Source organism: Leguminivora glycinivorella, chromosome 1, assembly GCF_023078275.1.
Source record: "Leguminivora glycinivorella isolate SPB_JAAS2020 chromosome 1, LegGlyc_1.1, whole genome shotgun sequence".
Classification (NCBI taxonomy): Eukaryota; Metazoa; Arthropoda; class Insecta; order Lepidoptera; family Tortricidae; genus Leguminivora; species Leguminivora glycinivorella.
The window spans coordinates 26,932,367-26,947,905 of record NC_062971.1 but is presented as its reverse complement, the minus strand read 5'-3'; positions in this window follow the sequence as shown (position 1 = coordinate 26,947,905).

Below are 15,539 nucleotides of genomic sequence, written 5' to 3'. Positions count from 1 at the left end.
CGCATGAAAGAAACATCAACGTAGTATTTAAGATAAGTTGGGTTAGCGTTTTCTTGTGACATTTAAGAGCAAACAAAGGGGGCTCGGGGGCGAAGCCCCCGCATGAAAGAAAGATCAACGTTGTATTTAAAATAAGTTGGTTTAGGGTTTTCTTGTGATCCTTAAGAGTAAAGAAAAGGGGGCTCGGGGGCGAAGCCCCCGCATGAAAGAAAGATCAACGTAGTATTTAAGATAAGTTGGGTTAGCGTTTTCTTGTGACCTTTAAGAGTAAACAAGGGGGGCTCGGGGGCTTCGCCCCCGCATAAAAGAAAGATTAACGTAGTATTTAAAATAAGTTGGGTTAGCGTTTTCTTGTGACCTTTCAGAGCAAACAAAGGGGGGCTCGGGGGCGAAGCCCCCGCATAAAAGAAAGATCAACGTTGTATTTAAAATAAGTTGGGTTAAGGTTTTCTTGTGATCCTTAAGAGTAAAGAAAAGGCCCCGCATGAAAGAAAGATCAACGTAGTATTTAGAATAAGTTGGGTTAGCGTTTTCTTGTGACCTTTAAGAGCAAACAAAGGGGGCTCGGGGGCGAAGCCCCCGCATGAAAGAAAGATCAACGTAGTATTTAGAATAAGTTGGGTTAGCGTTTTCTTGTGACCTTTAAGAGCAAACAAAGGGGGGCTCGGGGGCGAAGCCCCCGCATGAAAGAAAGATCAACGTAGTATTTAAGATAAGTTAGGTTAGGGTTTTCTTGTGACCTTTAAGAGCAAACAAAGGGGGCTCGGGTGGCGAAGCCCCCACATGAAAGAAAGATCAACGTTGTATTTAGAATATGTTGGGTTAGCGTTTTCTTGTGACCTTTAAGAGCAAACAAAGGGGGGCTCGGGGGGCGAAGCCCCCCGCATGAAAGAAAGATCAACGTAGTATTTAAGATAAGTTGGGTTAGCGTTTTCTTGTGACATTTAAGAGCAAACAAAGGGGGCTCGGGGGCGAAGCCCCCGCATGAAAGAAAGATCAACGTTGTATTTAAAATAAGTTGGTTTAGGGTTTTCTTGTGTTCCTTAAGAGTAAAGAAAAGGGGGCTCGGAGGGCGAAGCCCCCGCATGAAAGAAAGATCAACGTAGTATTTAAGATAAGTTGGGTTAGCGTTTTCTTGTGACCTTTAAGAGCAAACAAAGGGGGGCTCGGGGGGCGAAGCCCCCCGCATAAAAGAAAGATCAACGTTGTTTTTAAAATAAGTTGGGTTAGCGTTTTCTTGTGACCTTTAAGAGCAAACAAAGTGGGGCTCGGGGGGCGAAGCCCCCCGCATGAAAGAAAGATCAACGTAGTATTTAAGATAAGTTGGGTTAGTGTTTTCTTGTGACCTTTAAGAGCAAACAAAGGGGGGCTCAGGGGGCGAAGCCCCCCGCATAAAAGAAAGATAAACGTTGTATTTAAAATAAGTTGGGTTAGGGTTTTCTTGTTACCCTTAAGAGTAACGAAAAGGGGGCTCGGGGGCGAAGCCCCCGCATAAAAGAAAGATTAACGTAGTATTTAAAATAAGTTGGGTTAGCGTTTTCTTGTGACCTTTCAGAGCAAACAAAGGGGGCTCGGGGGGCAAAGCCCCCCGCATAAAAGAAAGATCAACGTAAGTTAGTTTAGGGTTTTCTTGTGTTCCTTAAGAGTAAAGAAAAGGGGGGCTCGGAGGGCGAAGCCCCCCGCATGAAAGAAAGATCAACGTAGTATTTAAGATAAGTTGGGTTAGCGTTTTCTTGTGACCTTTAAGAGTAAACAAAGGGGCTCGGGGGCGAAGCCCCCGCATAAAAGAAAGATTAACGTAGTATTTAAAATAAGTTGGGTTAGCGTTTTCTTGTGACCTTTAAGAGCAAACAAAGGGGCTCGGGGGCGAAGCCCCCGCATGAAAGAAAGATCGACGTTGTATTTTAAATAAGTTGGTTTAGGGTTTTCTTGTGACCCTTAAGAGTAACGAAAAGGGGGCTCGGGGGCGAAGCCCCCGCATAAAAGAAAGATCAACGTAGTATTTAAAATAAGTTGGGTTAGGGTTTTCTTGTGACCTTTAAGAGCAAACAAAGTGGGGCTCGGGGGCGAAGCCCCCGCATGAAAGAAAGATCAACGTAGTATTTAAGATAAGTTGGGTTAGTGTTTTCTTGTGACCTTTAAGAGCAAACAAAGGGGGCTCGGGGGCGAAGCCCCCGCATAAAAGAAAGATAAACGTTGTATTTAAAATAAGTTGGGTTAGGGTTTTCTTGTTACCCTTAAGAGTAACGAAAAGGGGGGCTCGGGGGGCGAGGCCACCCGCATTAAAGAAAGATTAACGTAGTATTTAAAATAAGTTGGGTTAGCGTTTTCTTGTGACCTTTCAGAGCAAACAAAGGGGGCTCGGGGGCAAAGCCCCCGCATAAAAGAAAGATCAACGTTGTATTTAAAATAAGTTGGGTAATGGTTTTCCTGTGACCCTTAAGTGCAAATAAAGGGGGCTCGGCAAAAAAGAAATACTTAAATTTTGTTTGAATTAGTTGAAATGTGACAATATTTTCTAATCGAGTCAAACAAAATCCCACTAGCTGAGAGCTTCAAAACAATGTATGGCGAAAGTATGTCTCTCTAATGTCTTCAAAAAGTCCGCGATGGCACATGTCTATATTGTCTATCTTTTACGGATAACTTACTAGGTATAAACATTTTTATGATAATACCGTAATAAGAAGGTAGCCGCTAGTTATTATTAAGTAGCAATTAGCAATAAGTACACGTTAAGCCACAAATGGCATGTAAAATCCGCCTACTTGAAATAATTTTATGTATAAATGTTAAAAGGTATTTATTTCATTATTAATGACTAAAAAGTATAAAATAAATTAATAGTTTAAAAAACACTATAAAACACGCTTTTATAAATGCACGTAAAAGCCAAAAATAAATTATGGATCGTTCAAGTTGTCTCTATTTGTGAGCTGAAGTTTAAAAACTATGTGCTTTTAATTATAATATTTGATTGTAAAAGCGTGGGGCGCTGGAACAGGAAAGACTTTCTTGTAAACAAATACTAATTCGAACTTCCTGGCGAATGAAGTTGCATAAGAACATAATGTTTACATATGCCGCCTAAGGGTTACCAAAGAGAACCAAAGATATCTCGTCCACGAACAAGAACTCTGCATCCTGTCACTGTAGACACTTTCCCCTTTTGTACTTTGATTACCGGAAAAAAGCGGCGTTCTAAGTGTCGGTGACTGTCGACTCTCCTCGCTACTAGCGCATATTTTGTCTGAGTTCGACAAACTGGTACCTACTTTGAACACTGACTTTTAATTGATTTGACTGTTTAATGTAGAACCTACTAGTCATGCTGCAACTCCAGTTAGCGCGTCAATCTGTGTAACCTCCTTCCCGTAACATAGCATAATTTGATTTATCAGCAAGTTATACTTATATATTCTGTGGTTATACAAAAAGTCTTTCCTGTTCCAGCGCCCCACGCTTTTACAATCAAATATTATAATTAAAAGCACATAGTTTTTAAACTTCAGCTCACAAATAGAGACAACTTGAACGATCCATAATTTATTTTTGGCTTTTACGTGCATTTATAAAAGCGTGTTTTATAGTGTTTTTTAAACTATTAATTTATTTTTTGTTCCAAATTGTAAGAGCGGATATCATTTCTAGAGTTACATATATAACTTTTCCAGTATTTTTAAATCCGCAACCCTCCAGCTGACGTGACCTAGCCTCACGCTATTGAACTCATTGAGGCAGGATCGGAGCAGGATGACTGATTGTGATTGGTTTATAATGATTATCTAGCCGTGTCTGCCGCGAGTAGCATTCTGTGCCTCAGAGCCACAGTGCTGCATGTGCACTTCGTCGTATTCCCATTGGTAGTCGAGTAGTAGAGGTTCAGTATACAGGCAAAACAAATGACATTATTTTTCATGCAATTTCTAGAAAACTAGATATAACTTATCCAGTAGTTTTAAGTCCGCAATCCACCAGCTGACGTAACCTAGCCTCACGCTATTGAACTCATTGAGGCAGGATCGGAGCAGGATGACTGATTGTGATTGGTTTATAATGATTATCTAGCCGTGTCTGCCGCGAGTCGCATTCTGTGCCTCAGAGCCAGAGTGCTGTATGTGCACTTTGTCGTATTCTCATTGCATTGGTAGTGAAAGTAAAAACACGAGTTTTTTTAAAGTGTAATTGTTTAATTGTATATTATTCTTGAGCTTATTACATTTAGTAAAATAATAAGAAACTGGTATCGTAACTAACTTCCTAAAAGCGCTAGAGCGCTAGCGTTAAGAGCGTGAGGCTTTTAATCCGGAGGTTTCAAACGAGGGTTCATGCGATATGCTCATACCAATGAGCTCGAAACCTAGAATATAATAGTTTGTTTGCTATAATACGTTACTATTTAGTCCTTAAAAATAAATCTTATATACAGTATTTGATATCCAGTCGTCTTTCATCATCAACTTTGTCCTGAATTTTCAGCTTAGGTCTCTCATTTTCTAGTTTCTATGAACCTTTTCGACTCGCCAGTATTGTGCAAGTTATTGGAATTACGCCTCTGGCACATTTGATCAATATATTGCGAGTCAACGGTGGTGAATAGATAACCGACGGAGATTACGACAATGAGATCATGTATGGATTTATCGATCTCTTTCTGATTTGATTAGATTTAAGGGTTTAACATTGCATGGACAAAGTGTTTACCTACACGGGTGTTAAAGTAAATAGGTTTTATTTAAACAATGTGTTCACGAGATAGGTACCATTGAAGATTTTAACCACACATTTGGGAGAATAAAAGAAGGAAAAGGTAAACGGGAAAAAAAAATCAGAATTTTTAAGTGTATTTAATTTAAGTTTGCGCTAATAACAATTAAATTTATCAGTGTTGGATTTACATAAATAGTAAGGAAAGGCTGGAATTGCAATAAATAGAATCACTAAGTTACACCAATAACCTAATTGAACCTAATTTACCACATTCAAAATACTATCTGATGAATATAGGATTTTTGGTAATTATTAACGCAATCAAGTCAACGTGTCTAACCTAAGTTTTATTTGTAAATATTTTTATGTACATATATTTTTCCTGTTTAAGTTTATTAGTTTAAGTTCTTTTTATGTTTTTATGTATATACTTATTATTTTTGTCTGCTTAGTCCATAAACAATCTCCTTTAATAAGAAAATTAGTTAAGGGCGAAAAAGAAAAGGCAATACTATACTGAATAAATGAGTATGATTTATAATCTGGCTGATATTATCAGCTGACTGTATGCATCGAGAGGTTTACTGCCATGTCGCAGGTGCTGTATCATAAATTGTTACTATTTATGTAGGTTGTACCTCAATTAAGCAACGAATAAATTTTACAAACACGTAGTTTGCGTAGTTATAAATTCCTGGAATGTTGTAGCATTTATAATTTAAAAGCAATTATAGGATAAAATCAATGGCTTAATTTGTAAAAGAGCCGGCTAGTCTAGTTTGCTGCAAAAGTTCAATTTCCCAAAATACACATCACATCCCTCGCTCTCATCATCTTTCGCTTTACATCAGGCGGACCGTATACTTGTTTGCCACCGACGTAGTATAAAAAAAAATAATAATATGGTCACATACTTACTCGTACATATATACATCCAAAACAGACTACCTAGGCAAAGCACATGAAACGGTTTAAGCTTCGGTGCCGCTCCTCACAGTGAACACGAAAACAAACTCTTCTTTTGTAATAAACGTATTATTTCTAATACCAAAACACTTTATAAGAGTTATCATTCCAGCGATTAATTACCTATGTCGACGGCGAAGTAACAAGAATTCCTAAGTACAGGTCGATTACAAAGATATGTATAACTTTTTCACCTTATTACAATGCAATAAGGTGAAAAAGTGGATACATATCTCTGTAGTCGACTGTACTTAGGAGTTCTTGTTACTTCGCCGTCGATGTGATACATGACATGACTATTACTCGAAAGTGGGCATCCAAGTTTGCCAGAAAAGATATCGGTTTACGGCAATCTGCAATAGAAGTACTGAAACTTATGCCATACCATACCATATCATACATATTGATATACCTCATAGGATTTACTTGTTATTCTGGTCGATGCGATTCAGCGCAGCTTTAGCTTTGTAGTACTATTACGGTCCCAACTTAAGCCGATTCCATTCATTTTTTGTCTCCCAACTTCCTCCATAGTACAACGCTTACGTAATTTTATCCAACGGGTGGTCGTCACCCATATGAGGTGAAATAGTTTTTGTCACGCAACAAAAAGCATTGCTCTCTTTTTAATTGGTCCACGTATGGTCGCGTCATTTATGGTGAAAAACCATGATATGATGTCATCTATGGAATAATACGGCCAAAGTGTCTCGGGTATGACTATGAATGTCGTGATAAGCTAAAGTTTCTCAATTTACATGAGTTACTGCTTAGGCGGTATAGTTTTCGTGGCTCAATTTTGGTATACTGGTTTGGTTTGGACTGAATGAAATGGTCAAAGTTAAACACAAGGAACAAAATCAAACACACCAATGAACTCTTCTTCTTTGTCCAGCCCATTTCCCAGTTCAGCTGGGATCGGGCCTCCTCGTACGTCGGCGCCAGGACAATCTATCCTGGGTTGTCTTTGTGGTCAGGTTTTGTGTCCGCATATCTCTCTCGACATTGGACCACCAGGTTGCCGGTCTTCTGCCTGGTCCTGTAGTGTTGCTTGGGATGTTCATAGCCTTCCTCACTGTGTAGTTTTCGTCCCTTCGCATGACATGACCATACCACCTCATTCTACTCTCTTTGAGTTTTTCGGTAATAGGTGCTACTTTGAATGAACCACGTACGTATTCATTGCGGATTCTATCCAGCCGCGTGACACCGCCGGCCCACCTAAGCATTTTCATTTCCGCCACGTGGAGTTTTTGCTCATGCACTTTCTTAGCGGTCCAGCATTCAGCTCCATACATCATTGCGGGTCTGACGGCGGTTTTATATATTTTCCCTTTTGTCTTTATTGGCATTTTGGGGTCGCACAGAACGCCGGACAAGGATCTCCACTTTAACCACGCTGAATTAATTCGATGGGTGACGTCATGATCCACGCTTGCATTTGTCGTCACAACTGAACCGAGATATTTGAAGTGCGACACTTTGGGCAGTACCATATCTTCTATGCGTATGTCGCAGTTGACGTCTTCCGTGCCTTCAAAATCACACTCCATATACTCAGTCTTCGTTCTACTGATGCGCAGACCATGGCGCTCGATCTCTTTAAACCACTTGTCTAGAGATTCCTGCAATTCAGAGGCGCGTTTGGTGATAAGCACTATGTCATCGGCATATAATATGCACCAGGGGGTTGGCGCCTGGATACTGCGTGTTATATAATCCATTGACAGATTGAAGAGCAGCGGGCTAAGTGCTGACCCCTGATGTACACCTACTCCGACACGAAATGGGCTACTCAGTCCAGCGGGGCTTTTGATTTGTGTGAGAATCCCGTTATACATGTCCTGTACCAAAGTGACATACGCCTCTGGTATACCTTGAGCGCGCAGGGAGTGCCAGACCAACTTTCTAGGAACACGGTCAAACGCTTTCTCGAGATCGATGAAGAGGAAGTACAAGTTTTCTTTATTACAGCGATGTTTCTCCATAAGAACGCGAATAGTTTGGATGGCTTCTGTAGTGGACTTTCCCGCCGTAAATCCTAACTGATTTTCGGTTATCTTGGATAACGTTGAAATACGTGAGCCTATTATCCGCTCCCACAATTTGAGCGTGTGTGATGTAAGTTTTATCGCTCTATAGTTGTTACATTGTGAGATGTCCCCTTTGTTCTTGTATATTGGGGAAAGGAAACTAGATCGCCAGGAGTCAGGGATTGTACCCTCCACACATATTTTATTGAAAAGTTCCATAAGCCATGGAATGGCAGCGTTGCCAAGTTTCTTCCATAAGTCTGCCGGGATATTGTCTGGTCCCATGGCTTTATGGCATTTCATGTTGCTGATGGCCTTCTTGATTTCATCGGGCTGTATACAATCAATAGGCCCATATACTGGTGGTAAGTGTGGCAGGCTTTCACTCGGGAACTCCTCATTAAGCAATTCTTCGAAGTACTCCTTCCATCGATTATTTATAGCATCATTGGATGTTAGTAGACGCCCCAATTTGTTCTTTATGTATTTGTTACATTGGATATCCAAGGTTGATCTATGCCTCTGTCTAGCTATTTTGTAGATGTCATAAACACACCAATGAACTGTTATAACTGTACCCACTACCTCAAAAGCTAGTACCTCCAGAGTCCGGTCTGTGTATTAATACCCCAAGAAGTTATTCATAAATTCACTAATTCATCATTTTTACGCCCGCCTTATATTTGGGTGATTGGGGGCCAAATTGAAATGTTAAAATATAAGCTTAAGTAGTTATTATTTTTATGACTGACAAATTGTTTGGCGGGATAAGACGATATCCTCGTTATCACAAAATAAAATGCTCTCCATCTTTTCAAAAGCCAGAAACGACTATACGAGTTACAGTGCAATTTATACCTCTACGTATAACTTGAAAAATAGACGAAGTAGGACTATTTTATTGCTGTTTACAAATAAACCCGTACCTACTACTCTAAGAGTACCTACTTACCTACAAATTCGTGCTCGCGAGGTTGCATTGAACAAGGAAAATCAAGACCTAACATGCAATTTTGAATTTTGAAAAAACAACAAATTCTCATTGAAATGAATTAAGACGCTACGGGAGCGAAAATGCTAAAATGGAAAGGAGTCCCCCTTTCAATTTGGGAATTTCAGTTAAATATACTAGTGTTATTAAGTACATTTATCGAAAAAAATATGTCCATTAAGAACAACTCAGTCAATTGCGAAAAAATCTTTAAAATCGAGGTTCCGCTCTCGACTGTTTCCTCCTTCAAAACTTATTTAAACGGAACAAAATTTGAGAATCTGAATAACAATGAAATAATCTGTGTCGGACCGTTTAGATTTTTTGGCTAATTGTTACAGATCTTGAGTATCACACCTTTTTTTGAGCCATATTGAAAAAGGCCGTTTTTAGAAATGTTTGATTGGCTCTAGCGTCTTTTAAAGTAAAAATAGCAAAAAAATCAAAACGGTCCGACACAGATAAGAATAATAATAATGTTGAAAAAATCATTGCTCTATCTTCAAAAACCAGGGAGGAAATAGTCGAGAGCGTTTGTATGCAGAATTGACCTGTATCGTATCGTCTTAAGATTGGACTAATTAGAACACTACCCAATGCATTTGTCATTTTCCGACTGCCCGAGCAAAAGTCCCGCCAGCACATGGCGAGATATTATCACTTATGACTTCACCGAGCAAAAAGTCACGGCGGCCGAGTTATTGAAGTCGCCTTTAGATGGTGAACGATAGACGCCGGTCACGCATTGCATATTTCCAATAATAGGGTCCCGCGAATGGAAAATATACAAATACTAAATGGTGCAATAAAGCACGACAATTCTAAGTTTTTTAGCAGTCATAGTTTTCTACTGAATATTCAAACTTAACAGCGTTATTTTAGAGGTGACTTCACAAATCTCACTTAAGACAGTACTTAATTACTTATAGTCCCAGATTTGTAAGAACCTCTTTTTGACACATGACAGCGTCCACAATACGTAAACTCGCGCAACCTAATGAAATTTTAAATGAAATCCTGTAATAATATTTAAAAAAATCAAGTACTTAAAAACAATATTTCGCTTACTTTAAACATAATCCAGCACATGTTACATTTTTGCGGATCTTCGTTAGTGAGTATTTTACGATACTAATTTATCACTTAGGATTTACTTATTATGTCATTTATCATTCATTTTTATTTTTAAACTAGTGCTGTGGCAGTCTGTCATTTCGATTCAAATGACATTTCAGTAAGTTGATAGAAATCGTATATTTGTTTAAGCGCCTCTTTGTACATATTAGGGCCTAATCGATTCAACCAATTCGAAATTAATCGTTAGATTTGGCTAACGATACGTCTTAGCCACATCGCAACATACTTCAAAACAAATGTGTCAAAAATGTGAACTTACAAATCCGGGACAATAAGTTATTATTATCCGAACTGTTGAAATATGATTGATCTGCCATTGTCAAACGCGGCATTTATTCAACCAAATAAGATATGTGGCAAACGTGCTGCCAAGAATAAATGTTGCCACTTCTGGCTTCTCGCAAATACGTAGGCTGCATTGGGATAATTTCGAAAGTGACGTAAAAATCCTGTGCTTCGCATCGCAAGCATTTCTGTGCTTCGAAATTACCCCAATGCACCCTACATATTTAAAAACCGAAGCAGACCGTGAGTGGGTGGGTTTACCTAATAATTTCCATTTTCCAGTTTTGCACACTAGGTAGGTAATTATATTTTTCTCGTCATCGTAAATGTTCCATTCATCTTGACTGAAAAGATTTACACAGATCAGATACGAGGTACTCGTCAGACGGAATGGCGGTGTTTTAATGGAAGATACCGACACAGTGACTAAAGGGGAATACCTATTTTCAGTTACAGTCTAATAGGAGATAATAGGGCTAAATTGATGGATGCCTTGATTGTTTGTTACAAGCGCATTTATTAGAATCTAAAGCAAATCTTTTGAAGCTGACGCATCTATATGACCTAAATCGTTTAAGGTCTATTATTCTAGACATGTTTAAACACTAGCCCCTTTGCCAACGATGAGCGAGAAGCGATTAAAGTTTGAAGGTGCCTAGAAACGAGTCGGCAAGAAGCGAGTGTGTAGTTCCGGTAGTTTTTTCCCTGAGCTACACAGCAAGAGTCCGGAAGCGACGGGCACCAATGCACATGCAACACGACAATAGTTAGTCTCTCAGCATAAGTTCTGACTGCTAAGCGAACATCGCTTAGCTAGTACCGCTGAGAGAGAATTATCGTTGATAACGTTTATCGCTGCGGCCTGCTATCAAATAGTGAATAAAGCCTTCGCCGACTCCGTTCAACTGTAATATGTATTCTCTTTACCGACACGGAATATTTTTACTTTTTTTGACCGACATGTTCTCGACCGGCCGCAAACATCTCAATTGTCTTAAAAGAGTCGAACAATCAGTAAGCCAATGTTACTGTGAACGTTGTTACTATCAAAATATCAATCGTGAGTAACTAGGGAGCGCACATGTACCTTGGTACATATAGTACTTTCAGAACGAGCGTACGGCTTGTAATAACACAGTGTAATTATTAGCGCGCGTTAGTGGCCAACTAATTGGCAGATTTGAGCTAGTCAATAAAATAAATCAATAAACAAGGCAATCATGTTCTAGGTGCCATTCCAAATGCTCACAAACTATGGCGAGTCGGAAACATGAGCCCAACTAGTAAAAAGTACTCTCTTATTATGCAAACCTGTTAAAGTAGTAAAGATCACGTTGCGCTGGTTTTGTTAAACCTCGAGTCACACTGGATTGCAATAGAAATAAAGCAAACAAGCAGTCTATTGGACACCAAAAAATTTATAAACGATTTGCTCGATTTGTTGATAGGTTGATGCGATATAGGTCACTGGGCGAAATTGATACTGCTTCTAAGTGGCGAGACATCTGTGGAATGTCATCATAAGGTTATTTCTTATTGTTATGTTTTGTCTGACTTTTAAGAATAAGATATACTTAGTTACCACTATAAGCTGAATGTACTTTTGATACTCATTCTTACTATTAAATAAAAATATATTAGGTACCTATAGGACAATATCGACTAAGGCTAGAACGGTGTGCTGAAAAAATACCTAAGAAGTAGTTTCCATGTGCCCATCTCATCTCAGGAATATGAATCGCGGTCTACCGTTTTCCCGTGTTAACGCGAATTTTCTGACGAATTTTTTTGCCTTAATATACAAAAACATACAAAAAAAATTTAAGTGTCGTATTTGCGTATAAAAAAGCCTAACACACAATAGTAACCCGTGCAAAAGATTACTCACGCGTACAAAAAAATCAACGTCGAAACGCAGAAATTATTAAGAAACACATTCTGCAACAAACATTTTCAAGGATTTTGGCAGACGGGGAAAAAGGTTAAAAAATATCTCAGAATTGAAAATTCGTTTTTTTGGAAATAGTAAATAAACGTTAACACTTAAAAGTTACACAAAACATTTAATGGATTGCTCATGCAGAATCTGGTCAACACTCAACGGACATCCTGGGCAATTTTATTACGACTGGCTGTCACAAGTTTGTCACTGTTTAATTGGTATAAACATTAAAATCTCCATAACTTGTTTTCATATATGTAGCATATCGCTGTCGACATGCATGTATGTAAAGTAAGTTACGCACACTCCATTGAATAAATATGTCAGTGCACGTCAGTGCTACTACCACTGCCAAGATCGTGGTAAGGGTACGATCTGGTGCCGTAGCCGAATGGCATTTCTGCGACGCGAAACGAAAACGAAACGCCGCGAAAGATAGTCTGGCTCTGTCGCGCCAATACGCACGGGCGATGGAGATAGATATCTACGAGCGTTTCGTGAGCGTTTGTGCCTGTTAAGGATACGATCTGTCTCGTAGCACAAAATATATGCCGCCATGCTAAATTCTTACCTATACTAACAAACGGACCGCGTGCGAGCAGCCGACATTGAATTTTATTGCGCCGTGCGAAGGTCTTCACCACTAAATGGGCCGCGAACTCGCGGCCGCCGGAATGTACTTGTAGCGCGGCGATAGAATCGCAGAGTGAGCCGATCCTGCTCGTAGTAAGGGTGAACGCGGTCATCATAATATACATATAGGTGCCTCTAGCAATAGCAATACAGTCATTAGCGTCTACTTGTATTCGCAAGTATCGTGTACAACGTCACAATACATGGCACAATTCGTGACTACACGACAACTCTGACAGGTAGGTGTAGTATTAGACAACTTTATTACGGATTAGTTCTGTATTAATCTGTTTCTAAACCGACATTGTGATTTACAGCCGCTGCTAATGGGTTACCCTCATCTGGCAGAATAATTTTAGTCCGAAACACACTTCGCATAACATGTTTCGCAGAAACACTTTCGGTCGAATGGTAATTTTGCAGAAAACTTAGTTGGCATTATTACTACCACGCATAAGATACATTTGGCAGAATATTGTTTTACAGAACATTACTTGGGTCGACTTTGGTTTAGCATAATTGTATGTACCATAATAATCTTATAGCATAATATTACATTAGCAGAATTATTACTCGCTATCAGAAAATAAAAACTGCCCCAGAGTCACCGTTAGGTACGACGACGAGCGAAGCGAGGAGGAGTGTTAGGTATCTTGCATCCCCAACACATCCAACTCGCTATGAAAAAGCAATTTACACCTTTATGCCGCCTATATATTATGCACAAATATTATCTGCAAATGTGTTGTTCAACTAGAAGACTATTATGCTCATCAACATTATGACAACAGACGATTCGGTATTACAAAAATCTCCGAAATGATTTGTGCCAAAGCATATTCTGCGTAAGGTGTTTCTACCAAACTTGACTTCTGCCAAGAATTATTATACGAATCAAATATATGCGTAAAAAGTTTCTGCCAGATAATAGTGAACCGCTGCTACTAAATAGAACCTGCAAGGATTTTACGTCATCGTTCCCAGTTTGAGAATTGAATTTCTTGAAATAATTAGGTAACAATTGTTTCGAAAAGTTTCAAAAAATTACTTTATTATTAAATATCACTTATTTAACTTTGATTGTACCTTTTCCAATATTTCTAGTTCTGTAATTACATCGATTTAGCACAAAAAATCAACATATAAATTTAATAAACTCTGCTACTTCACATGTTGCCTCACTGTTGGTACGCTTTACAACATTTCATACCAATTTTGCTGTTCGAATAGGCCTCCCGGATTCTAATTTAATGAGTTTTAATTTAACAGACTTTAATTGTTTAAAATGATTCCATTTAATCACATTATCACATAGTAGTAGTAATTAGTAGTTTCTTAGAATTACATTATGGAACTTTGAACCGACCTTTACGATAGGTACAGAGATAAGTGCTATGGTACTATGAACAATTGAACATGACAAAGCATAGACGCCATAGGTGTGCCCATTGCCTCACAATTAATAATAGAATCGGAATGACCACAGCTAATTACTCGCTACTTCCTCGTTAGTCATGTCCATGTCACGAAGAATACCGAATAATACCTATCAGTACAGTTCCAAATCACATCGAGAAATGCTTCAACGATTCAATAGCACGGATTGTTATAGCCTGTGAGCATTGAGCATGTTCGCCAATTCCGAAGAGCCGATTATTTATTCCATTTCAACTGCTCACCGTCACTCGAATGCTGCTCGAAACCGACCAAACACTATTTCTGAAATACGGATAAAATCTAGGTATTGATTATTTGACCGTTCGTTTTCAATTTAATATATTGGCAATATTGGCATTTCGAAAATTAAAACATTCTTTTACTTAATAATGGCTTGACCCCAAGCAATCAATATTTTGTGTAAATTTCTAAATATAAATTACATTTTAACTTTTAACGACGGGAAATTACTACATAAATTATGCTATGACTTTAGAGCAATAAAATCTCTATAAAAATGAGGAATTTATCAATGTGATGACACTTTTGTGGTGGTATATTTTATAGTCTCTGGGGTTTCCCTATGTTATTCCACATTATTTTAAAATATCTGGGCGACCGAGCTTCGCTCGGTTCTGTTTCGTATCCTTGACATGTGTCGCCATCTAGTTGAAATGAATAGTTCCTACATCGAGCGAAAGAATTCTCAGCCTTAACAACACAACTACTCCACACGAGATGGCGCGCGTTTCGCCACAAAAACTCAAATAGTGTATTTTTCTATTCGTTTTAGCCTTGACCTGTGTCGCCATCTAGTGTTTGTAATAAATAGTACTTACATCGACCGAAAGAATTCTGACTTAACAGTACAACTACTGAACACGAGATGGCGCGCGAAGAAAACGCATGAAAACTCGAAAATTCGCGTTTTCCGGGACCTAAGGATAAGTTAGACCGATTTTTCACCCCCAAAAACCCCCACATAACAAATTTCAGCGAAATCGTTAGAGCGGTTTCCGAGATCGTCAGTATAAATAAATATAAAAATAAAAAAATAAAATAAATATACAAGAATTGCTCGTTTAAAAGTATAATAAGATAAGATATAAAAATCGTCCTCATAAATATGCCTGTTATACCTGTAATAAACTTAAAAAATCCAGTCCTATATTTGTATATTAACTCTCTAACAAAGCTTCGTTACATAATTATGTTATTTTTATTTTTATGAACTGATCAGCGATTGACCTTAGTCACACCTGGTGGAAAGTGAAGACAGTCTAAGAATTGTAACATTTGTTCCAGGGTCTGCAATTTTGCTTTGACACTTGGATATTCACCAGAAAGCTTAGGTACTTACATAATGTGCACGTTCACGACATACTCATATGTATTAGCCGTTTAT